General features: G+C 41.7%; 1 protein-coding gene across 1 annotated transcript in view; it reads right to left on the minus strand.

Annotated features, from left to right (window-relative positions):
- Window positions 1–12,690, minus strand: part of WIPF3 (WAS/WASL interacting protein family member 3) — a 35,458-nt gene extending 22,768 nt beyond the window's left edge. Inside the window, 1 exon segment of the mRNA XM_040593305.1 lies at window positions 12,565–12,690. The gene's annotated coding sequence lies outside the window, so the exon portion shown is untranslated.
- Between the last annotated feature and the right edge of the window lie 15,034 nt (window positions 12,691–27,724).

A 27,724-nucleotide genomic window follows, 5' to 3' on the forward strand; every position in this document is an offset into this window, starting at 1 on the left:
TGGACCAGTAACAGAACTGGTTACAATTGCTTTAATAATGGCTTAATGAAGCTTTCCAAGAAAGGCAGCATCACAGCATCTCTACCATTCCACCCTCATTGTTGCCCTATGCAAAAAGCAATTATCAGAAGATACCTCCTTTCCTCAGTTAAGCCATTCAAAAACATGGGCATAAGGAGAATGAGTCTTCCCTGCTAATAATATGTTTTGGGTTAGTGTCTTCATACCCTGCAATACAGGCCTTTTATCTTCATTAAGGATTTTGATTGGGAAATATGCTCTTAGTCAAATTAGGAAAAAAATACAACCCACGGTTCTGAGGCAGACCACGTGCATGACAGCAGGAGACAAAGCACACTGGAGGCGAGCAGCAGTGGGAGAAAGGAAATGGGAATCAACTCTTGGTATTTAGAAGTCACAATCTCAAATGCAATCAGATGACTTTTCAAACAGATGACTTTCCTCTCTCACCAGTCCTTGTTCCAGCACCCATTCCTCCAAGCAGTGCAGCCTAAGATCCAGGACCAGAAACTGCGTGCCCATCTACAACCCAAAACTCAGTGCAGATGAAATATTCACTTCACCATGTATCCCTCTCCGCTATCCTGAATCCTCCTGCCCAGTGACAGAGGAGAAGAATGCATTTGGGGGGGCTATAACACATAGCCCTTGAAGAAAATACTGGAGATGCCCTGTAGCTTTCCTCCTATTCCAAATCCTCTACAAATGAACTACCTTTCAGAAAATTCCACGTATGTGCTTTCCTTTGTCTCTTACCACAAATTCAGAGGCTCGATGTCCTGACCTTGATGTGCATTAGTGTACACAGACTAATTCACATGGTTTTTTATACCAGTACCATTTTGCAGTGTGAAGGTGATCACATTAATACCTATACAGTGAAGAACCATTTTCCACATCAGGGTTCTATTTGTTCAAGTGGGTTTTGAAAGAGGGAGTACTGTCATTCACACAAGCGGAAACTGATAGCAAAGAAGGACTGTACGTAGATAAAGGTTTGCATCTTCAAACTAACTTACAATACAAAAACCTGGCTCTTAAGATTTAGTCATAACTGCATAATCTACACACGTAATATGTAGGGCTTACTTAATATGTAGAACTGGCAATGAAAACCTTTTTTGTATTATTGCACCTATTTCACTTACATGGTTTGTATTTAAATAAAATTATGGAGAAGACTTGAACACTTTCAGAATATCAACACCCATTATTTGGAGGCCTCTATTCCTTGGTTAAAGGCTGTATTTTATTTGTCTCTTACCCCCTCCCTCCCATTAAGCTGCTAGTTAAAATATAGTTGGCAATTTCAGACAACAGCTGCAGAACATGCCAGGGTTATAGATTTGCACATTATAAACTAAAATTCTGAATTAAAACCAGAAAAGGAGTATCACGTCAATCAGTTACAGTGTCTGTTGAGAGCCACACAAGAGGGACATGCCATAAAGGGTCCTTAAGGCACATACGTCCTTTCTCCTCTCCTCTAAATATACATATTTATAATTGGAAGAGAAGGGTCTGAACCATCCCCGAGAGACTGAAATAAAAAGACATAGTGTAAAAAGTTGGCAATAGCTGGGGGAAAAGCTTGTGTGTTTAGCCTCAGTTTTCTCAGGCAAAAAGTAATGTACAACTTCCCTTGACTTCCACATCACAGAATAGAATGAGGCCCAATAATTGCAGAATTTATTGCAAAAAAAAGAAAAACCCAAACCCTGTCTTTTCTAGTCCACCTCCCCACAAAAGCAAGGTTGCACATTTTTTTTAGTGCTTTCTGAAGTCTAATTTTAGGTGTCCCGAAAAACGTGGCTTGTATTATTTCCCTTGGGAAGCTCTTTCGCAGTCAAATAACTCGTAGTTCAGATTGCCTGACACTCAGCCTAATTTCTCCTTTTCTTAGTCTGATCCCATTTGCACTCCACTGCAGATGACTGACTTGTACCAAGCAAAATAGTTTCACCTACCTCCCAGCACCAGCTTTGTGAAATATAAGAATTATAATTCAGAAGCACATTTACAAGGACTAGTTATACTTTTTGAGCTGTTTTATTTCTCACAAGTCACCTCATCAGTGAATGAACATTATTACTGCTCTCTGATCCCAAAATAATTGGCCTTCTTTTGTTCTCTTGATAAGGGTGGTTCTAAAACTGGTAACTTCAGGTGTCACATATTGTTCCTTGGATCTTCTCACAGTGCTTGCTCGAATAGCAGCTGGGTTTAAGAACCACAGTGCAGTCCTCAGTGCACAACTCAAGCTCCAGATTTCTGAAGGCTCAAATAAAGTCTTCACCCAGACTTTCATTTTAAAGTGTCAGAGAAGTCGGAGTAGGTGCAGAGCTTTCTTCTTCAAGGACTGCTCTCTCAGTCCTGTGCTGGATTCACCTGTGGGAAACTCATTACCTCTGCCTAAACTTTTATATAGATTGGCCCTCACCTTGCCCAGCTACCAGATGTACCTAAGCTCTGATCCAAGTGCTTCCCAAAGGTCTCCTAAAGTGTCACTGCCACAGTACTGGACTCACACTAAGACAAAAGTCCTGCTGGGAGGACAGAGCCAAACTAAGAAACAACATGGTTTCTGGACAGCAGCTGACATGCCTCCTGCCACACTTCATGCTCAGCAGAACCACCACAGGTCTGTCTGCAAAGGCTATTTTAAAATACCTTCACCCATCATGGAAAGGGAAGGCATGAAACAGCTGTACCTTCAGTTTAGAACAATGTCTAGAAGGGGAAAAGACGGAGGAAAAAAATCACAATTATTTAAATGCACATATATTTATACACAAAAATATTTCCTAACTAGTAGCATTTTTGCTTTTTTAAATAGCTATAGTCCTTAGGTCTTTAGGTGGTATAGTCATTAATATGAAACAATACAGTTGGAATTGAAAATGTAACCCTTTTAATCAGTTTGGAGGAAAGGACTGCAAAACAACCGATTCATTACCACTAGATTTGCAATCACTGCACCTGTGCAGTCTGAGGTAGGTAATTCAGCTTTGGAGGAATTTACAGATATTTTTTCCTTCAAAGTGAAGGCTGGGTAGGTATTTCAGAGGCATGCAGGAAAGCTTATCTAAAATACTGCTCTTGCTTTCTCGATTAAAAACTGAAGAAAAAAGAAGTAGACCACAAACTTTTAAAATTCTCATCAGCTTTTATATAATCAAATATGGTCCCCATTAACCATACTGTTCTGAGTTACAGCATTTAAGTCCTTACATTTTAATAGAAAACTTAAAGAATTTCAGAATTAAATGGGAGCATCAATAAACCTGTGCTCAACTTTCATGATCTGAAAAGTAGACAATGAGCCTAACTGTGCTCCCGTTTGCTCCTGTGAAACATCACCAAAGAACAGCTGAAATCTCTGGTACAAGCACACCACAGATATTTTAAAGACAGTGTAACACATATAGAGACAGAGAAAAGAAAAGCAGAGAGTAGACATGTGCTACACAGGTCAATTTTTCTGCTGTCACTATCACACAACTGGAAATGACTTGGAAAAAGCTTCTGTTTGGAATGAACTGGTTTAGGTTTAAATTATAACAGAATCAAACCATGTAGTTTTAAAGCATCAGATGCTACATTCCTTTCTACCATTTTTAGTGTGAATGACTGTTTAGAGAACAGAGCAAGGAAGAATCAAGATAGAGCCTCTGAGTATCCTCACAGTCTCTTTCTCCTCTGCAAAAATAATCGCATCCACAAAAAAAAACTTGATAGTCTCCACTGTATTTGAAAGATTTACAAGCAGTGCAAAGTGTCAGACTGTTAAAACCTGCTTTTACAGAAGAAAGGCAAACGCTCATATACATACCCATCTTACTATATATATTTCAAGGCATTCACATGTAGATTCTTACAGACAACTAAGAAGACTCTAGCCTTTCATCATTTCCTAACAGACAGCACCTGTATTGTTCATAACTTGAGAGAAATTTCTGCTCTCAGCCACCATTTACATCACTGCAACTAAAGGCAGAATCTCACTTCTTCAATTCCATTGAAATGTACAAACCTCGAGGGTTCTTTCTCCATTTAATACCTGATGAAACACTCTTAAGCAGTATTTGTCTACACAGGGTCTGTGGGATTGTCAGACGGCACGTAACAGTATCCTGCATCTAAGCCAAGGAACCTAAGTTCTCCTTGGCTTGGACTATTTCTGCCAGATTTGATGCAGCTAAGGGCTGCATCTCCTTCCTGCCTGAAAAGCAGCATGACTCTTATTCTGTCAGGAGCCTGACACCACTGCACCAAACTGGGCAGGGTTGACCTAGCACAGATTACAGGAATTTGAAGACGCCTTGCTCCATGTGTGCTGTGGGCAGATCTCTGCTGGGTTCCCTGTGGTGCTGAGGCTAGAAATTGAAGTGCTATGTCTTGACAAACCTCCCTTAAGAGGCAAAGCTGTGCATGACTTCTTGGTCTTACACATGACTATTTCAGGGCATAGCTTGTTGGGGATCTGCCGCAGAAGACTACTTGCTGTAACGGAGCAGAATAAAGAGAATTTGTCATTCTCTTTTAAATAAGAGAAAAGAATGACACATAAGAAGAAGAAATATATTATGCCTACTGTAGCGCTAACCTGAAGTTAAAGAGTCCAAAGACAAATGACGTAAATTTGTGCAAGTCCTAATTGCTTCTAAGACAGGACTTTGCAAAGGAAACAATTTATACAAAGGGTTTCCTTGAAATATACTGTATCATCCACACAAAGACAGACATGGCCTATTTCACTGCCAGATATATAAACAATGGCAAATTTGGTATACAGTCATTAGGAAGGTTAATCATTGGCCTAAGCTAAATAAAGAAAGTGCAGCTCAGTGGAAGCTCAAGGTCACTGCCACATTCTGAAGACAACTGTTTACTTTTATACTCCTCAAGAGTTTCAGTGTGAACAGCACTTTAGCTCTCTTAGTAGAGGCAATCTGATGTTTCAAGCTAATATTTGCGAGCTTTGCAGTCTTTGCAGAGAATTAAACTGTATGTTTTCACATTATTATTAATATTTCTTTATAGTCATTCATATATTTATGTACCGTTATTCATATAATACAGATATATTTGAAAAGTATACCTGTACACAGAATGGTTTCCACCAAAGAAATTCCTAAAGTTGTTTAACCAAATCCCCTAGTAGTAGAATGTTTTGCTTTCCAATTGAGTAGCTAGCATCAAAACAGAAAACCCAAACAAGGCAGTGTTCAGCATTTTGCTTTTTTATATTTGCTATACACAGCTCAACAAATGTGTTTTCAAATGCCAGTCAAGTGAAAATAATTTGCAAATGTGAGTATTAGAAGACTACAGGACTTTCAAAATCCATGTCTCAATTTTAAAATTTTCACTTTCAGTCACATGACGTTCCATCAGAGATCCTATTTTCACAGGTTTCCATCTTGAAAATACAGATTTTTAGAAACCTGTATGCATGCCACATCAGGCTGATATCTACCAGCTTAAGAAACACAGTCTAATACTGGCAGCACAAGGAAAATAAATATGGTAATTCAACATGAACCACTCCTCCCTACAGTACGGTACCTATATCATGCTCCAGCACAGGCTGTGGTCACTGTATGCTGCAAGGAGAATTGTCCTTCACGAGGATGTAAAACATGATGATCTGGTCACCTGCAGGTATAAGTTGCCAGGGAAATCCTCACCTCTAAGGAAGAATGGGAAGCTTTGATCTTGATTTTCAGTGAAGTTGTGATTATTTAATTTCCCTTTCAAATCCATTTCCAATGGTAAAAACGCTAGCCCTAACGTCCTCAAACAGCTACTGAACATGCTTATACATTCTTAGTTCTATGCTCTTATCTGTCAGTCCTGTTGAAAATGCTGCTCCCTTTCAATGACATAGTTGATAACTTACTTGATCTTAGATGGTCTTTGCACCAGGGTAAGGCTTCCATACTTGTAAGTAAAAGGTATATAACACCCTATGTTATTAAGGAAGCCTCACTACACTGCCATAATATTGCATTTTTAGTATTTTAACTAACTCATTGTTCTGAAAAAAATAAAATGCAAAGTTCTTTATTGCCCCTTAGGTTTCACAGCTGATATATTTATAAAACTTCCTATGTGCACAGAAACGTAAATACGCTTTCTTGTACAGAAAATTGTTAGCTGTTTCTAAAGGCAATTGACAAAATATCTAACTCCAAACTTACATCCATTTAGTCAGGACAACAATTTCACTATTTTACAATTAACAACAAATTGCAAAGTTATTTGAAACTGCAACAAAAAAAAAAAATCCCTGACAAAAGATGTTTTGATTTGTAGGCCTAATTCTGAATGTAGTAAAACAAAGTTTTACTACAACTTCTTGAGTTTTCCTTTACTCAGGAAAAATGAGTTTTATTAAATTAAAGATTCAGCCCTTTGACTTATTGAAGGATTTCAGTTGCAATTCTTTGCAGAAGTCATTATATTCAGAGAGGATGTTTTGACTGATACCTACTCACACACACAGAACAAACAATGAGCACTAGGAATCCAAAAACAGTCAACTAACTCTGCTGCCTGCTGAAGAAGGAAAGTAATTCCAGGGATCAACTGGCAATAGAAGATGTTGTTTAAAGTTGCATCTATCATAGACACAAAGAAGCAAAATGGTTTTTTACAATTATCCTTCTTCTAACAAGTAGATCAGAATCAGCTTCCAGAATCAGCTCCCAGGAATACTTCCAGTGCAGCCAGTATCTGCTGCCATCAGACCAAGCAGGGTAAAGATGAGGACTTACTCATTTCCAACAACTCTGGTCTCAAAGTTTATGCTGGTTTTGGACTCCAGCTTTCACTTCTACTAGTCTGGATCTGGCCCTTCTCTTTCTTTACTTCCCTCTGTGAAAATTTCTCTCCTTTCTAGTGGTTTACCACTCTCTCCATTACCCCTCTCCACTTTCTTCTTCGTCTTTGCTCTTTTCATCACTCACCTCTCCTATTGCCTGCACCTGACACAAGGTAAGACAAATGGAGCCAATTCACTTAAAAGGTAGAGTTGTCTGCCCTGGGGAAAGAAAGAGTACACATGGCGCAAAAGTAAGTAACTGCATGATGATACTAGGGGTTCAGTGCAGGTTGCTAGTACTGAGAAAAACAGAAAAAATGCAGAACTAGGGTGATCAGGATCTGAAAAAAAAAAAAAAGGAAATGTGATTCCAGGAGGTAACAGAAGTACAGCTGGTAAGTGTTAGTGCTAATGTACAAAGCCTCACCTGGTGGACTGGATAGAAGATGGAAGTATTGAAGAAAAACAACCAGGTAAAATGGTCTGGGCTGAGGAAAGCAGCAAAGCAACCACAGTGTGTACACTCTGCAGCTGCACCAGGCCTTTGCAGCTCCTGGTACAGCTTGTTCAGAGCAAGCTCAAGCATCCCCACATGGCACTGCATCATTTATCCTACTGTTAAGTCAATGTAAACTCATGATCACTTGATCCAAGAATATTTTGTACAATCTGCTTTTGCATAACTTCCTTGCTACTTAGTCATTTCAAGGATAAAAAGGCTTTTATTCTGTATTAAATGACCTGTTGGGCCCCAATTCTGTCACTCACACAGTACACTACATAGTCTCCACCCCTCTATCAATTTACTAATTTAGGGACTAATCCATCTCTTATTATTTTTTATGCTAAGTTCTCCTTTGTTTTCAGTAGAAGTGATATCAGTTCTTCAGGGTTTAATGCTGAAAATACTCAAGCAAATACAAGCTGCAGCAACACAAGTAACATCACTAACATGTGTTAAGCTGTTTGCACTCACAACTGATCAATTAAAGCAACTTTCTGTCCAAATCCCAGGCAGAATTTGACAGATATCTATACAGTGATTCACGCATCCCCAAGAGGAACAAACATTCCCTCTGAAAATAAGTTGCTAAAACCCCAGTTTGTTTTCCTGATATGTAAGCCTTGCTTGACTTTTCTGTGCCTCATGATTTTCTTTATGTGTCTACTCAACTAGCATAGCAGACCTATAGATTTTGTATAGGTACAGTGTTATTTCTTTTCTTCTTTTGCATACAACAAAAGTGTAACTGACTTGGACAAAAGCTCACAACCTGCCAGGACTATTTTATACGCAGTCAGTAGCGCTGGTGCATGTACATTTTTCATGCACAAAATTACACCGGTTAGGAAAGCAGTATCATAATACTTTTCAAATAGGAGGATACAAAAGAGGAACAAAAGATCCCAAGACCTCTCTTGTGATCCAGTACCATATTCTGCTCTCTTTTTTTCCTTTTCTGTTACTTATAATGAAGAGAGTAAAACATGATACAGTAACTAGAAAAAGTTAAATGTTACAGCAGTCTTTTACAGACCTGTGTATAGCTTGTGAAAGGGGCCGACACAAGGGGGTTGCTATCTCTAAACCCATTCATCCACTTTGTTCATCTAGAAGGAAGCATTTTACCCCTATCTTATGAATCAAGCGGAAGCACTGTAATTTCTAGCCAATGCTTTAATTTGTCAAGGCGGACACTGCAGTTGCCAACAGTGTAAGGATATAGCATATCGATTACATACAAGCTGCAGAGCAGACACAGGAGGTAGTTTTCTTGGACAGTTGTAAGAGCAGTTTCAAGATTGAGCAAGTGCTTTCATACTGAATCTTCTGTTCTTACATTTAGTGAACTTTATCTTGTAGGGACCTTTGGTCTAGTGTTCCTCTGCTTTTCACTTTGTATTATCACTTACACTGTAGCTATAGCTGTTAGGTTGCCCTCTCTGCCTGGGCTGGCTACAAAATGATGCCATTCTCATCACAGCGGGTTACATATCTGTATCAGTGGTGAAAGATGACACAGGGTCAATGCAACAAAGAATCGCACCTCCCCCATGCATGATCTTAGCTGAGAGAGAGATATTTCTGGTAGTCTAAAGGAAATCCGTTTCAGCTGTTGTCTGAATTACCAAGGCATGAAAACACACTTTTCACACCTTATGAAAATTCTGTAGTCATTTCACATATTTCAAAGCAATTCAAAGGAAGCTTAAGAGCTGTCACATAGTCACATACATGATACCAAATGAGTCCACCCAACGATACTTGGAAGTCAAATTAAGGTGGGCATATTCAAAAGAACACACTTTTTCTCTCCAATTTGGAAGCCCCGAGGACATTTTTCCTGTCTGCAAATATAGCACGGTTTACATCACTCTTTATCTTGGCTAGGAAGCCACCAGACAACCCTGATGCAGAACGACCACAAATGAAAAAGCAACTTAATGTAAAATCCCATTAAGATTTTGCTACTATAAGCCAATTTTCAGAAAGCTTCAGTCTTTCAAAAAGAGTAACTACTTTTAAGAGCACAGACTAATTGTACAAGATCTGGTAAAGGTGTTCCAGAAAGCTGTATCTCAAACCGGCACGGCAGTCACTAAGTAACTCAGTGTGAGTACTGAAGACTTTTAGATAAAACAATTTACTGGATATTATAGTTGATTATTGTGTTTCTTTAGGTATTAACTTTACATATACTCTGAAGAAGCTAGAAATCTTTATTCTGGCGCAATAAAGCCTAGTATCATTTTCCCAAAGCAATCGTCTGCTTCAACTTTTCATCTGTGATCTCATTAGACCTTAAAATGAATGGCATAAAATACCCACCTAATAATGCAGCAGATTCCCACACACATGGGGGATCAGTAATTTATGGAAGTCAAGGGTAAGAGAGCTGAACTGAGCTAGTCCAGTCTCACCTGCTTCTGATAACTGAACAGAACTTATCCCAATCACTAAGCACAGAGAAGAAAAGTTCCCACAGAAGCAGATGCTTCTGAAAAATCATGTAATTCCTATAGGTTAGTAATGACTAACAAACATACAAAGAATTCTGATGCCAATCCTTTCACTGCTCTGCTTCTCTTTGGAGCTAGAATATTTTAAAATATTAAACTATTTAATATCAGTTAATATTTATTTTGGATATAAAATAGTAAATAATGTTATTAAACTTCAAAACTTATTACAGCTCTCAAAATGTGCAAATATTTTTCTATTTGTTATGGCTAAGGTAACGTTTTCACTTGAAGGTCTTCTTTTCAGAGGACAACGAATTTCCCAAAACCCTGACCTCATCAACCAACAAAATTACTCTTTTTAAGTATAAAGAACATCTATTAGGATCTATGCTATGTTCTGTTAAGACATTCAACAGACACTGCTGACTTTTATGGTGTGATTACTGAGATGCAACACTGCTATGTTTTGATTTACTGTTAAAAAAAGGAATTATATAAATACTTTCTGCAAAGTCAGATTTAGTAGCCGTTACATACACGATCCTAGCATGGCCCTTCCTGGTGTACTGCAGTAACAGAAATTGAGATGATGCAGGATCTTTATTTATATTTCCTTTTGGAGGTGCTGAGGGAGAGAGAGGAAAAAAAAGGAGTTGCTTTGTATTGTACTATATGATTTGTTAAAGGCAGTCATATGTTGCTCTTTCCAGTGCAGTGCAACCACAGAATCAGAATCTCAATCATTTTCAGGAATACATCCAAACCAGCAATGACTTGAGCACTGCAGCTAATGAATTAAGCTTTGCAGCTGCCCCTAAGCAACCAAAGTCTGTATGCAAAGCTGATCAAACTATTTATACACCCCTGTCTTCACTGAATGTATATCCTGGATTTTTTTCTTTTTTTAAATCAAGTTTCATACTTAGATTACAAGCTGGTATAGGCACCTGCACTTTTATACACGACTTAGCCTACTGGAGCCTCAATCCTATTAAGACATTGTAGATAACAACTTAAAATGTTTAATAACAACATAACTGTGCCATCAAGAGGAGTTGCATGGGGTTGCTAAGCCCCATTCCTTGACCAGGAACTTCTACAGGAAAAGAATTGACACCCACAAAATTTCTTCCTGGTTATGAGTCTAACGCACTTTTTGTCATCATCATCATCTACAGCAAAACATCCAAAGTATTTTTTCAGTGAAACAAAACGCACTTACACAATCCTCTTTCAGGGTCCCACACTGAGCAGCTTGTATGTTATCTTGTACATGGAAGCTGAACTGATGGCAAAGCAAACTCAATCTTTCCACCTCCTGTTGGGAAATGTCCCATAGGAGCCGTGGGTGGCAGCAGTGTCTGCACCGCCTGCACATTCCAGCCACAACACTGCACTGGGTCACAGGTCCACGCAGTGAACGGGAACCACCCTCACACACACACCACTTGTTCCAGCTCAAACTGCCATCACAGAATAAAGTTGTATCCATTTCCTTGATCATCTTCCCTGTGGGTTGTCTTTCACTACAAAGGATGCGAACTGAAGACTAAAAATTATTATACAAACACACACTGTTAAAATAAACAGGAGTTTGTGCTGGATATACAGATGGAGAAACTGAGCATACCGATTGTATCGGGAAGCAGTTCAACAATTCCATTCATGCAGCATGCACAGTAACAGGTATCACTGTTACCACAATTTCAGCAGTATCTCACTGTCTGAATCAGCAGAAGCATTTGCAAATATTTCAGCCCGTAAATGCAGGCTGTCCCAAGACCGTTCTGTGTTGAAATCATCAACCTTTACCTTATGTCTCAGTGTCTTCTCTCCTAAACCAGATTTTGCTACCTTTCAGAAATCTTGCTTAGTGGCCCGGCATGTCCTTACTACTGCTAGAACTCCTGAACTTCTGGATGACAGGGGCACTCCCTTCCTCCACCCCACCCCCTACGGGCTGCGGCATCACCTACCACCGCTGAACCTTTGCAAACACCAAGCACACCCAAATAACAACCCCCCTCTTGCTACCTTTTACCAGCATGCTCCCCGTTGCTCTGTATCAGTGCCAACAGGCTGATACAGAAGCGACAAGATTTTAGTCTCCTTTTTACCCACGTTAACTACAACTAAACCTTTAAGATTTTCTTTCCAAGACTTCTCCGCCATTCCTCCCCTTCCAATAGGTATGTAAGCATTTAACACACAGTTGCTTTTACCATTACTCTGCCCCGTTTCCTCAGCACACCTATCTCAAGGGCGAGAAACAGGAAAAAAGTTCTCCCTACCCACCGCCGCCTGCAAGCGGCCCGTTCCCCTTCGACAAAACCGAAGGGCAGCCCCACGCAAAACCTGCACCGCGTCCCAGAGGCTGGGGGGTCCCCGCCACCCCCGGGCCCCCGCCGGGCGCCGACCGCGGCCGGGTCCTGCTCGGAGGGGCGGCGGAACCCCCGCGGGGCTGGGGGGCGGCCGTGCCCGGAGGCTGCCGCGGGGCTGGCTACGAGCCGCGGGGCTGGCTACGAGCCGAGGCAGCCCGTTTGCCCGCCGAGTTGTCTCGGCCGCGGCGGCGCGGGGGGCAGCTCCGGCCTCCGCGCCGCCTCACCCACGGCGGCCCCCGGCCCCAGCGGCCAGGGCAGGCGGCCGCCTCGACCCCCACCGCGGCGCCTCCGGCTGCCCGGGACGGCGAGGCGGGTCGCAGGCACCGGTGTGTCCCCCCCGCCCCGGCAGCCGCCGCGCCCCCCCGCGCCCACCTGCTGGCCGGCCGGTGCCGCGGGGTCCGGGACGGCGCGGTGCTCCTCCCCGGGCAGAGGGCGCCAGGTGCGGCGGCCGCCCGCCTCCCTCAGGGGAGGGGGGGCCGGCTGGGAGGCGGGGGAAGGAGTCTCAGGATCCTGAGGGGAACGACGCGCGGCTCAGTCCTCGGGGGGGAACAAAAACATTTTTCTTTCCTTTTCTTTTTTTTTTTTTTTTAAAGTAGAAATTTAACTCGCGCAGCGCCCCGAGCGAGAGGGGAGCGCGCGGGCAGGTGCCGGCCGGATCCGGCCGGTTCCGGCACCGACGGCCCCACCAGAGCCCGCGCTTCCCGCGCGGGGCTCCCCCTCAGGCGGGCTCCCCCTCAGGCGGGCACCCCCTCAGGCGGGCAGCCCCTTCAGGGGGTAAAGCCCCGCGGCACCTGGGGCCGCCCGCCCGCAGCCGCCTCGGCGGAGCCGGGTGTTTGTGCGAGCCCCTGCGGAAGCCAAACCGCAGCCCCAGGGCAGGGAGAGAAAGACGCCGCCATCCTGTGCCCCCGCCGATGGCCGCCCACCTGCCCGGCCGCCTCTGCCCAGCAGCCTCAGGCGGGCCCGCGCTTGGAGCCCACTGGGCGCCCTCGTTCTGTGTGCTCCAGATTGTGCGCTAGAAGCATCTGCATAAAAAATAATAATAATAATAAAAAATCTTGTTTTCTTTCAAGGCAGTTTGCAGATGGAAACATCACAGCCTTGCCCCAGCCAGCCTGCCTGCATTCTGCCAGGGCGAGGGCGTCCCGGCCAGCTGGAGGGATGAGGCACCCTGGTTTGTCACGCAGCGAGCTCCTCTGGCAGGATGCTGCTGCTGAATAACTTAAAAATCATAGTGTGGGTTCTTCCCTGCCTGGTGGCCTTCAAACGGTGCTGTCGGGTGGCTGAGAGGCAGGCCTGTCTGTTCTGGATTTCTCTGGAAAACCTGTTTCATTGCAGTAATGTAAAATCGGTTTCTTCATTACCCGGCTTGATTATGAAGCAATCTGGACAAATCGATATTGCTTGGATCCAGACAGTGGCAAGATCAGCCTCTGAGCCTGGTAGAAAGTCACCAATGGGTTGTGGCACCTCTGCTCATCAGGACGGGGGCGTAAAAATCCATGCTCTAGATCTGTTTGTCCTGTCTGTTCAGAGGTGTGAGTTTGATTTATTATTCTGAAAATAATCCTCCTGATCGCTTGTCAGCTTAAATAATTCTCAGCCCTAAGTATCTGCCCCAGGTGCTTCCACAGCGCTCAGGGAGCTCTAAACCCATTTCCAGCTGGCCACTAGCGTGAACCTCAAAGCACAAAACAAAACCAAGAATGCCATAGGTAGTGCCCCAGAAAAATAAAAATGTAAGCATTTACTTAAAAAATGTATATATAATGCCACACTTGAAAATAACTTTGATTATTCATGCAAATTAATCTCATCTGAGATTTGACTTTAGATTGCTAATGCTGAAATGGACTTTGTCCATCTTTTGGTTTAGATCAAAAAGGAATTTCAGAGGCACATGCTGCAAGAGCACAGGAAAAAATTGGTTTCACTCTGTTCCTATGAACTTTCTTTCACTTTCTTTCAGTTCCCAACCACGTCCACATAATGACAGCAGATTTGTGCAGTGCAACGCTGGCCATTTCCACCCATGCAGCTGGACTGACCTGGTACAACGTTCATGCGCTGATCTAGTCTGAAACAAGCAACTTTACCCACAGTACATAGTTCGCGTACGTTTAATGCACTGAAACACACAATACTTGCCTCTTGGCTAGCAGTAGCTAGTTACAGAAATCTGCAGCACATTAGATTTTAGTAAGAGAGTCCTATGGGGCTGCATGCCTAGGAACTATGGAAGTCTCCTCTTTCTGTTTTGTCTTTGAGAGACACAGGTGGAAAGAAGTGCTCCCTTTCCAATGCTGAACGGGAACGAAGGCACTTCTGGAGCACACAGTGGTAGTGGGACAGGCTAAAGCCAAACTGCGAGGAGCTTTGTGAAGGCTAGCGCCCACTTTTCGTTCCCCACATGAAATCCTCCTCACCACAGCTGCATCCAAGACCACAGAAAGGGCAATGCAGCAGGGACAAAACGGACCCCAAATTACTATGTAGGATGTGCCTTTCCTGGATTTTACTATCTACCAATTTTTAGAAGTTTCAAATACAGAAAACTTGCCTCGAACATATTTGTAGCTAACACTGATATGGTTTACAAAGTATAGTCATAAATACAAGCCTATTTTCCATACATTCCATCTGCATAACTATTACAAAATCATGCTGTATGCTGAAATTGTACTTTTACTCTTGGCAAATGCATTTTAACATGGGTCAAACAATATATCCATTTCTCCAGAAAAGGAGAACCTCTGCATCTGTCCTAGACTGAGGCTACTGGTGTGATGCTCTCTGTGGTTCCTTGGTACCATGTTGCAAGCAACTACAAGGCATATTTTGGGTTTCACCACAGGTTGGGAACATGTCTCTCAGGTCAATCTGAGGAGTACTTTCTGAGTGGCTGTGCCGAGCAACGTGGCAGCCCCAGACTCTCATCTTTTTATTCCAGCACAGAGAGCTGCTGTACCTGGTATTTTTCTCCTGCATTTCTTTCCCTTGCAGTACCTTGCATAGCTGAACCCCAGCTCGTAATTTCAGCCCTGACAGCCTAAATGAGAAATTTTGCACCCTTCCATTTCTGGTCCTAGCCTTTCTGTGGAAAGCCAAATTCATTATGAGTCTGTAATTTCTAAGAGATTACAAATGTGTAATCTGACAAGAGTACAAATGAAAGGCAGGGTAAATCTAACCTAAAACAGGAGGAAGCAGAATCTCTGTCCTCTATACTGCGAAGCCAAGACCATTAAAGACAGGAGAGATGTGAATGGCCTGTGGTGACCTGCTATAGAATCTGGTGGATGAGTGATGCTTTGTAGTCAGAGAAATTTAATTTTGATTCATCTGTTTTCACTACGAATCAATGAAAATAAAATTAAAATTTTAAAAGGCATATTACTTAATAGGAGATTCCTCCTGTTCATAACTTGTTCAACACTAGATTACGATTATTGTTAGCAAATATATAATTGACCATTTCTTCTTTAAAAATACCTTTCTATACTAAGACCATGTTTACGACACTGTCATTTTCAAGACTCCTCAAAATCCCACACAAGAAAATGAAAAATACCTGAAATAAATTAAACCTCTTAAGAAGAGATAAAGAGTGTCCCAAACAAAGGAAGAACAACCAGATCCCCTGTTTGGTGTATTGTTGCTGATTTTGAGTAGAACGATCTGGGATGCTTCATTGGCATGTGTCAATTTAAATACTTGCCAAAGAAAGTACTTATACTTACCATAAGTACTTCTACTTTTTTCTTCTCTAGGCAATATAAGACAAATCTGAAAATCTTCAGTCCTTTACAGCATTTGTACCTTTGTATTTTGAATAAAAAACACATGTAAAGCTTTCTAGTCACCACTGAATACAAGCAAAATATATTTAACTTTAATGTTAAAGAAATACTTCAAACTTTTATCAAGGCTAAATACATCTGTCAGAAAATATGAATCGGCTTCTATTTGTCATTATTTATGCATGCATTTTTAAGACAGCAAAAATACCTATAGACTGAGGCATTTGTGCATAATGTAAAAAATAGTTTTTGCATAAAAATGCATAAAACTTAAAAGCAGAAAAAATATTCTTGCTTTTAGCATGCCATTTGATTACACTTCTGCATAGCTTTCAACACCTGAAAATTCTGTTACAATAGTAGGCTCAGCCATTGTGTTTGATGACTTTGCTAGCTCTAATTCCACAATTAACAGACGTATTCCCATGTATGAACAGAGATATTCCCATATATTTGTCTCCAAATATTGATCTTTTCCTTGTTACCTGTACAAACTCTGTCCTTTCCATACAGAGTTAATAATAACTCAAAACTTTAATTTTGCTTTAGTACATTTTAGTAAGAAATTCCTGAAAGTGACCGAGTTGCTTGTCACAGAATGATGAAGCCATGTTTACAAATGCAGTTTAGACTGCAATACTGAGGAAAGCTGTAGACAAATAATTAGTAGAGATGATTTCCCTAGAGGGGGATATTAGTGTTTACTTTTTTTCTGTGTTTTTAATCCAGATCCTAAACCTTTACTCCTGATGTTGTTGAGCAAGCTGTTTGCTGAGTTCATTGGAAACAATGTCTAAGTACGTTCAGGCTCATAGTAAATAATTAGTACCTAATGTCAATTCCTCCACTAATTGTATTTCTTCTGCTTATTTCTGTTTGTGCTGTGGGATGTCTTAAAAAGTATCTCTTAGTAAAAAAGCTTTGGATTTTCTTCAGTGCTTGGTTCTGCCATTCATTTTCTGCATGACCTCTGTGAAAGTACTTAATCGCTCTTAATAGCGTGAGTGGAACAAGAATGCATTCATTAATATTTGCGAGGCTGCCAGATACTATGCTATTGCAAGCATTTACAGTACCTTAAAAAAAATTATAATTGCACTATCCAGCTGGTTAATGTTTACCCAGTTACTGAACAGCTAAACAAAAAGCAGAGCGCCAGACCTACTGTTTGCTCCCCATCAGTATTGAAATTGAAAGGAATTTTTCCATGGTAAAGCTGTAGAATTAGGCAGTAGATGAAATGCCATTAACAGGCCTCTGTGGAGAATAATGAGCTGAAAGCATGCCCGGTGGTAGTCTGCAATTAGGGTGAAAAGTGAAATATGGCAAGAATCAGAATATGTTTTGAATCTCACTTTTCAGAGTATAACCTTTTCATCCCCACCAGGGGGAGTGTCCTTGAAGGTAATAATTAGTGGGCACAAATAGTGTGTTTGAAGAGGTTGGTTTCCTTCGCCACTTTCTTGAAATAGAAAGGTACTTTGAGATCTTTGCAAGCAATTTTAAGCCCCCACCCCCCCCCGCGAAATTCCTTTTGCTTCAGCTCTCACATTATAGCAAAGAAGCAGCACGAACGTTTTTCTGCATCCTAGACTTTGAACGTATTATTTGGAACGCTTCTTTCTTTAAGCACTGATGTCAAGTACAAGATTTAGCTCGGAGTCTACCTAGAACAGGACACTAAACAGCAAGTGAAAGTCTCCTACATCACGACATACGCAGCTATTCACATCGCACGTGTGGATTAGGTATCAGCGTAGTCAGAGAGAGGTGCAAGTCTGTAGCTGGTCTTCTTGGGTACAAGTGCCCAGGGAGTCCCTACTGCTTGTGACACTAACTTGGGCATAACGGACTATTCTCAGAGAATTACTGTACTTCCCTTTGCCTCTGGACCACTCCTTGTCTCTGCCCAGTTTACCACCAGTCAAACCTGAAATACTCTTCAACTCCGGAGTCCTTAAAATCACACTTGCCTAGAGGGGCCAGTCTATGTTACTGGATAGTAGAGGCGAGCAGGCAGCAAGTCTCATGATTTGTTTGCATAAACATATTTGCAGCTTTAGCATGTGGATTGTAAATCCTTCAGATTTTCTTTGAAATAATAATTTGGCCTTTTGTGTCTAAAGAAAGATACAGCCTCATTTGAAATCAAGATTTAAATATGCTCTTAGTAAATGTCTGTTCAGCTTTTCAGCACATAACAACAAAATCTGAAATACTTTATGGTCTGCTGTATATGAAGAGTATTCATATAAGTCCTGTTGGAACAAATGGGCTCACACATATTCTTTACAAGTGGTGGTATCAGCATTTTAATAGATATTTAAAGGTATTTTTGAAATATAGTTGATACCTTTCCCAGCCCAAGAGAGCACTTAAAGTACTTAAGGCTCATTGTAGCGATGTGAAGAAGGGAGTGCCCTCTGCTGCGCTATATGCAGATAGGAGCTTCAATCAAATTGTTAAAGGGGTAATATTACACTTGAAGGACTATCATCAAATTTACTGTCAATATTCTCAGCAGAAGTTACTGATACTACCACTGCCTGGTTTTGCCCAAAGTGACATTATTATTTTGAGTCATTCAATGAGATAAAATTCAATAATAATTTATTATCATGGACTACTTACAAGTGGAGAATTTCTTCTCAATACATACGAAGCAAACACTAAAGGTTACGGTGTGACATTCAGGTACTATAACTAGCCACAATAGGGCAGGACTCAATTATCATTTCAGGAGAAATGGCTCTTGAGAAGGAAATAAATGAGAATCACTGAGAATGAAACACACATCTTGTAAGTGGAAAAACAGCAGTCACAAGCCACAAGCAAGAGAGAATTTCACAGATGGGAATACAGCACCGGGAAGCTATTGCCACTGGTCTGAGCATCAGAAAGGCACTGCCTCTGCAGAAGGGAGCGTGTCATGGTGGTGAGGAGAGCCAGAGAAACAAGCTCGCTGAGTGTCAGTGCAGAAATGCTGCTGGACTGGAGTCTCAAAGGGATGCGACATCTCTAAATAGTCCTGGGAGGAACTTGAGTGGTTTCCCTTGTGTTTATGTGGTTGCTGAAGGCAGCAGGCTGGAGGCAGCTATTGGGAAGAAGATGGCTTGGAAAGGGTGGCAGTCAGATAAGTAGATCGAGGGAAATAAGAGTTTCTGTTTGCGATACTCATTGCTTACTTCTCTTGCTTTGTAGTCGCATCTCTTTCAGACTGGACTTTCAAATTACAGAGCTAGCAGAAAAATAGAAATGAAGAAATATAGCAAATATCTATAACCAAAAGTACTTCTCTCTCCCACACCAACCCTGAGCTCACTCATGCTGTAGAATGCACAGGAAGCAGGGAGGTCAGTATAAAATAGTACACTGCATGTTTTTTTTTCCATAAAATCCTTTAAAAATTCTTCAGAAAAGGTCTTCAAGTCCTCAAATGTGTGGCAGGAGTAGTGTAAATTTTACTGAAATTTTTATCTCACTACATTTTTTCAGACTAAAACTTGACAACATATTGGCAATAAGCATCAAAAGGACTGTATTGTCCTCTTCATTCTCTTTCTCTGTAATCTTTTTTTTCCTTTCCTTTCTCTTTTTTAAAAAAAAACTCTCTTTTTTTTTTTTTTTTTTTTCTATTTATGGCAAACTGACACGATAATTTCTGGGAGTTGGTGGTGTTCCCATAGAAACAGCCTTGATTTGATGGTATCACTGCAGGTTGCTGCTGTTATTCTGCTATGTTCTAATTAAAATAAAATCTTCCTAGATACATTAATTTAAATCTTCAGACATTTTTCTAAGTAATTGGACTGGTATAATCTCCATTTTTCTTTTGACCATGTCTGTGTGGGGGCCAAAAGACTTACAGTGATTAAGACACCATTCTTTTTGAAGCAATCTTTTTGTCTCAGTTCTCCAGCGTTCATAAAACCCAAGTGGGCTTTTACAGCTAATAATAGTAGTTATAAGTGGCTTTAAGTGATTTGTAGAATAAGAGCTGTAACTATTACGTGCCACTGAGGAGCTGCTTCTTTTACTCAACGTTTAATACTTTGCAATAACAACTGTTTTTGTTTCAGGATCTCAGCGCATTTTCCGTTATTATGACTGAAAGTGCTAATGAATTCTGCATTAAAAGCCAGATGTTTAAATATCTGGGATAAAACTCTCCAGAGAACGAGTTCAACTGCCTTGCAGTAACTGTCCTGGAAGTGTTGTAAAAGGCATGGTGTGTCAAACCCACCCTTTTTCATCTTGTTTTTTGCATCCACTTCCCCAGTAGGGCATAGAAAAGACTTAATTGCCAACTCATCTTTTCCAGATACTCAGATGAAAATAAAATTGTGGGTTTTGTCTAGTCGGGAAAGTGAATGATGTTACAGGATGGAAGGGCAAGCAGAATGTGGTTACTGAAGCAGCAGGATTGCTTTGAGTTTGTGCAAGTTTGAGAGACACCCACTACAGTTCTCACTTGTGTAGAAGATGCCTCACCTTCTTTGGCAAGCAAAAACTGCTGTTGTGAGATTTGCTACCATCCTGTTTGAGGAGACAAAACACAAAGAAGATAACCCAGCTTTCATTCTCTGATTTCTCCACTTATCAACCTAACCAACATAACCACAAGCGTTAGTACTGCTCAGTAGAAGGTAACATGATTAACAGCGTGACTTCCATCTCTCCCTAGGAAAAATAAGATTAATAATCTTTTGCAGAGGAGGTGGTAATTTATAAAAATGTAGAAGTCCCACAGCTGGAAAATCTATGAACAGAATTTGGGGCAAGATCTTTTTTTTTTCCACTTTCTCTATTATAAACTTGCCATCAAATTCCCTTTCATTTAGTGCTATTACTGTGCCTTGTCATTTGTTTTTGATCATATATTTATCAAGTCACTATGTTCATCCTCAGATGAACTCTCATAAATAAAGAAAATTTACCTGAACATGAGGTAAAATGGGCCAAAGCTGAACACAGTCACAGAAAATACTGGGATATTAAATGTATCAAGTCAGAGATCACTTTTTTATTCTGAGGCCGGGGTGTGCTGTTTATGGTAGGACGAGGGAAGGCTGCCTGAGGGTCCTAGATATTGCAACAGTAAAAATGTAAGAGAATATTTGTTCCCTTAGAAAGTGTTGCAGTATCCAGAACCGCTCAATCAGCTCGTCTCTTAAGCATGGTGTGCACTTCAGCTCAAAAGCTAAATGAATAAATAAACAGAACAAGCCCAGATGAAATAATTTCTGATGCTGTTTCCAAGGTTAGCAAAGACACACTGTGCAGGTGAGCAGCTCAGCACTGATTACGCTAATTATTCTGGCATTTAGCAGGAGAGTGCTGTGCAACAGGGAAGTCTTCCCCTGAAGCCACCCAGGTAGCCCCCAGTTCCCTTTCCCTCTAGAAAATTCTGCAGCGGGGTGGGTGCCAAGCTCTGCCGGTGCTCTGCAGCAGCAAACCTCTGCAGCGCGTCCCACCAGCTGAACTAGTCTCAATGCAAAGGGCAGAACGACCCCGCAGAAAATGAGCCGCTGGCCCGCTGCTAGCAATCAGCCAGCACGCCGGTTGTACTGGGCTGCCAAGTCTATCCCAGCCAACTGGAAAGTCACTAACAAAACACACTTTACATGTCTCCAGGCAACAAGGTCACCATGTTTTCACCAGTTACGCCGTTTGCTTTTTACTCACAGGCAGCTACTTTGTCTTAACACCTGATTTCTGCCTTTTCTTTGCCTTCTAGTACTCTCCTGCATATTGAATACCACGCGTTCTCCAGCTGGGGACCGGTTTTGGAGTACCCGCTAAAAGAGGAGGGGGTTGGATGCGGAATTTGATGAAATCAGAGGTTTCACACCAAGTGGCTTCTACCACAGCTACTACTTTTAATGTAGTTAGTGGTCTGTCACAGATCTCTACTCATCTTTAAGGTCATCTATGTCTCTCTCATTCTGATTTGTAACACATTGCCCTTCATTTCACTTCTTTCTAACATTTCCAAGTTTTTAGTTTGTTATTTGAAGCAAAGACAAAAAGTCCTTTTGGCTTGACTAGAAAACTTTACTTTCTTAATTTACAGGTCATAACTATGCTGTGAATTCTACAAAACTGTTTTCCTTTTTGGAGGATGGTACATTTATTTGTGAGTTTTGATAAAAGTATATACAGTTTGGAATAAAATGAGATTTATTAGGCAAAAGTGTTGTGCTTACACCAGATTCAGGTTAAGGCACCTTAGCAGCATCGGCAAAAATGTATTTTGCTGCCCGGAGGGGTTTTCAGGCTCCAGCTTTGACAAAGCAGGAAGCAGGGCCATGGATGTTTGCTGCCTGTGTAGCTCTCATCGTCTCTGCTGCTTACGGTTGACCAAAGTACACATCCAGCTTTCATTTAGGGTACAGGAAGATGATGTTCAGATCCCTCCTTGCCTGATTTGGAGTAAGGGATTATATTTAGGTCTGACGTTGTAGGCAAGTACCTTGGTCATTGACTCAGGGAGTGTTTGAATATCTGCTCTTGAAACGGCACACTTTGTTTAACTCTGGTCATTGGAGCTGGCCCTGGAAGTCACACATGAGCGCCTTGAACTGTTGCTTGCTCTCTGACCCAGAGGCATTTGAAGTGTATGAACGACTCCTGAAAGAACGACTGTGAGAAAAACAGTCTTTTTTCTATGACTCTGGCACTAAACCTGGGTGTCGTTCATGGTTCCAAAAGCATAGAATTATTCTTGATTCTCACCAAAATACCCATTTCCCTATTCTGCTTTTCACCCAGTTCAGCACACAACTGAATTTTATGTTTAGTTTTACATTATTTTAACTACGTGCTTTTGCATCATTGGCTTCTTGTAGCAGTTCCCTTCTGATACGTCACGCTCCTGCAAGGTTAAGGTGTTGCAGAAATTTGAACTGAATTACAAAAAGCAGAAGAAAGTGGTTTTCTCTCTTTTTTCTCAAGCAAATTCTGTGGGTTCTTTCGTATTTTTAAAGTTCTGCATGTTTTTGTGGAACTGCCGAGCTGAGCTAGTGTGTATTCCTGCAACTTTAGGGCTCACACATGTGACTGAGGTACAAGAGCTTAAGAAGTAACTGCACATCAGCTAAGCCATGGCAACTGTCCTGTGTTCAGGCTTAGCCCGCAGCAAATGCGATGTAGTGTGAGTTATCTTAAGCCTCTTTCATGATGGACTTATCTCTCGTCTCTACTTCCCTGGGAAGCTGCTGGTTGCGGTTATTCCAGTTGCACTGATTTGTCTATTTGGGCTCTCTATTCCCCTGTCCTGTAAGTAATTAAATTGCTTCCTGCTATACATCGAACCTTAAAAATCTTTCCTTTTTAGCTTCACTTTTATTGGCTGTTGCTGCAGATACCTTATCCTATTTTGTTCCTACATGGAAGTCTGCACTAAACATTACAGGCTGGTTAAAGGAAGGTTTTTCAGTACGGAGGAAAGAAAGAGCAAGAATGAATACGAAGTCCGTTTACAAAGGCAGAGAAACCCTTTCTAAACAAATGCCTGCTGTATAACAGACCTCTCATCTTACCTGACTGCTGATGCATGAGCCTCCAAAGGTCTGATCAAAAACGATGGGTGAAGGGGGAAGTATCATAGGCGCACCCAAGAGCATGAGGTCACTTGACAAATGCGAGCCTGGGGTGTCAGCTACTGCTTGGGGGTGACCTTGGTGCAGTCCTTCTTTGGTTGTGGGGCAATCCTTGGAGGTACCACTGCCAGGCCTGCCGGTCACGCATCAGGTGCATTTGGATTGCAAATGCTAGAGATGTAGACTCTGCAGTGAGGCATAGGTTAATGCAATGCAAAAGCGGCCTGGAAAGCAGCAAGTCTAATTATTACAGTTGTGCAACCAAAGTAAAGAGGAGAATGTGGCTGCTAAGGGCTCAGATACCAGGCAAATGAGCAGAATGTCTGTAGTCCATCCAGGAACTAAGAACGGTCTACAAAAGATACCTGTGGTATTGTGTTTGCAGACCAGGACGCGTCCAGGTACAGCATTAAAAGAAACAGCCTGACCTGAGTACCCGTCATTGCTGAGGTCTGGAGCTTGTGTGCCTCCTTAGGGGTTGGGTTAAGTATGTAACCATTTAGAAAGGGCACGAAAAAGGATAATACTCAACAATACGCTACAAGTTATAAGGAACTAAAGAAATGTATACAAAAGACACTTGCAGCTTTAGGGTTATGGAATTCAGGTAGCTGGACAATTGACCACTGCTTGATCGACAGTAAACCATTGCTGTTTCTTATCCTGTCGTAATAAAGCAAGGCTGGTGATAAATCTGATTTCAAGTTGAGCTCTGTGGCTGAGCAAGTCTGTGAGGGAATTCGGTTCCTGGAAAAAATAGGATTTGAAATCAATGTAGGAGCAGCCAATTGTGCCTTAGCATCTGCACCCTGGAGATGCAGGAGCAGGAGTGAGGTATACCCTGGGGGAGCAGCCAGCGCAGGGCAGACCTGTGGGAAGAATCCAGTTGAGTGCTTCGTTCTCATGGCATGAAACACAACAGGTTTGAAACAAATGAACTGAAGGGTTTTGAACACATGTCTTCTTATCCACGTTTTCAGCCTTTGGGGCCTTGGCTTACCCTGCTAACACAGGGGTGGAACTAAAGCCATCCCAACACCCAAGTTTCACGAGAGTCCACATTCAACCTTCTTTCCAAAGATGAGCTAAATATGGACCCAATATGGACTGGATTTTTGCATCTCAGGGTCTTTCCTGCAGTTAATAACTCTAGGAACATTCTTCCCTCATCATTTATGGAATGAAATGCAGCAGTTATAGGAGCCTACTGTGAAATGAAGCACAAGACCACCTGTCAACGGCTGGTGGAGCTGGGTGCGGCAAAATCATCCCGCCAAGTCACCAGGAGGCTGCCACATGTTCAGAAGAGATTAGTGCAATCATGGGACACCTACAAAATTTGCCCCGAATATCTGCAGTCAGGTGATTACTTTCTATAAGAGTTTTTATCCCTTTGACAGATTGTTCATTGCAGCATTGGGTCTGTGAAGAGAAGACAGTTGGCCTACTTTGCTATTTCATTACTTTAATGAAATTGTATAAACACATTATAATCAAGGGACTTGCACAGATTAAATGGAAACGACCAAACATTGCCTTAGATCCATGAGCAGATCTTTATATTCTGAGATGGTTGCCAAAACTGTGACAATTTTCATCATGGTCTCCCACATAGAGAAATAAAATCTATGCTAAACATGTTAAATTTCCATTTACGTCTATGAATATGTAAGAAGGGAAAAGGTTTGGTTTGACATAAATGTGATTGTCATTACTGTAGCAAAGTATACACACACCCAAACACAGGAGGGTGCTGGTAAAGAAAGCTGATCCTCATTTTCTGCTTCAGTCTCTCAACATGGCTTAAGCTGACAAAAGGATTAATAACCTTGCTACATCACAGAGGTTAGAAGTCACAAACTGGCACTGCTTCTATTACGACAAATGTAGAAATAAGAATAAAGGCAAAGAGACTAAGAGGTCATTTTGATAGCGTTTTTCATAGCTATTCATTCATTAAGCCAGTAGAAGCTTAAACACACCAGTTCATTGTTCAACTCCCTGGCCAAATTTCATCTGCTTGAGGTAGCCAGGCTTGGCTGAACTGAAGCGCAACCCCCTTGCGGTATGTGATACAGATCCCATCTGTGCTGATTCACAGAGACGTTTTACAGCCCACAGCTACGACGCCGCTAGTTTGTCAGCTCAAACTGCAGCAGCACTTAGATCCTCAAGGTCTTTTTCCCCCAAGGTCCGTGGTTCATTCCTCAATGTATCAGTCAAGGAAGCAACCTGCATATGAGCTTCCATTGCAAAAATGAAATTGCTTGTGAGACCTTGATATGATTGAGAAGACAGCCTAGTAAATATGATTAGACAACACCACATCCTAGGCAACCAGCATCAGCAGCTTTTGATGTATGAATTGTCCACATAGTGGACTGGGGCATTAACTTTGAACAGTACCTTCACCAAGTGAAGCTTTACGCTAATCAAGGAATTGCAATTGTGTGATCAGTTTGGAGACATAATTATTACCAGGTGCATATATCAGGCAGTTCAGTCCAACAACAGCCACATGAGTAGAGGACAGATGATAGGCTGATACTGACGTACTTTGGATCTGTTTTCCCTACTGCTGCCCAGTCTACCTCTAGTTTTTGTACTGTTTAAGCTGCATCAGCTGAAAACCAAATACAATTAATATGCTAACCATTACCCTGCTAAAACAAGGCTGTCCTAGTCCCTTGCTTTTAGAATTTATTCCCAACCGGCGTTCATTTGCACCAAGGCCACTGTCATAATGCAATATAATACTTAGGGGTTTGTATGCGTCCACGAGCGGTGGAGCCTTACAGCTCCCCCAGTCTTTGGGACAGCATCCTGCCCACTACGCAACACATTTCAGCTGCACCCTGTTCCTTCAAGCAACAGGAAGCAGGAAAATACAGATCTGGCATTCCTCCCAGGTCTTAAACAAACACATACCTAGGTACGTGGGTTTATGAACGTGTTCCAGCTACGAGTAATGTTTGCATAACTACATGCATGATAAAGCATTGGGTATTTTAGTTTTGTCACAGTATCTTCAGGACACAAATTGCATAACTGTGGCTGTGACACTGGTAGTGGCCACATCCAGAGCGGTCTGTTCTGATACCCATGGAGTGACTGGAGCTGGAGCTTACTTTCAGGTCTGACTTCCAATGCAACTGCCAGAAGTTTAACTTTATGCATGCAATCTGTCTTGAAAGATGAAGCTATTTTACAGAGTAGCAAGCTTTATGTAAAATTTCCTTTGGGTCGGCTCCTGAGATGCACTTGTCCTTGCTGCTCCACAGGAAGCGTGTTGGTATCAGTGTTTTGGAGAGCGGGCTTTGCTGAAGCACAAGCCAAGGCTCCCAAGCCAAGGTCGCCTGTGTTGGGTCACTGGCTCAAAACCCCGTGCAATGTACTTGCAGGAGGCTCTTTATTCCAGAGAGTGAGGGAAAAGTTGCCTCGTGTAGGTGTATTTTTTTCCATCTTTGGAGCCAGTTGTATTAGGTGATGGATGTGGTTGGTCACATCACAATGAATTACCAACACAAACATTTCGTGATGATAAAGTTCGTGGATCACTGGAGACATAAAAGACTTTATTTGGTTAAGGGCCCAGAAAGGAGTTGCTCTTTGGCATTTTTACTTTTCATTGAATATATCGTGTGAAACTAGACAGTCTCCCCCACCTTATGAGTGACATTTTTAAAAAAGGGGGTAAATAAGAGAGGATTAATGATTACGTAAGCACTGCATTTCACAAAGGGCAGGATACCACACACTCTCATTTTTTGTTAGGTGGCAGATCACAAACAAACAGCAGAAGTTCTGGATGAAATAACTTCTCTTGAAGTTCAGGAACATGGGAGGGAAACACCACAGGCCAGGAGCTGGTCACTTCTGATCGTAGAGTCTGTAACTGCACCCAAACACAAATTTCCTGAAACTCATGCTTTCCTTCTGTGGAGTTGGCTTTTATGAGCCGCAAATAATGCAGGACCAGAGAAGACCTTATTATTGCAAAGCCCTTCAACAGTACTGCAGAACACAGAATCAAGTGGTCTGAAAATACTACTTAATTACTTTGCTTTAAAGAAATTGCTAGTTGTGATCCCAAACATTGAGATGATCTGTGACATAAAGGTAAGTTAGTTTTGC

Source organism: Falco naumanni, chromosome 4 (assembly GCF_017639655.2).
Source record: "Falco naumanni isolate bFalNau1 chromosome 4, bFalNau1.pat, whole genome shotgun sequence".
Lineage (NCBI taxonomy): Eukaryota > Metazoa > Chordata > Aves > Falconiformes > Falconidae > Falco > Falco naumanni.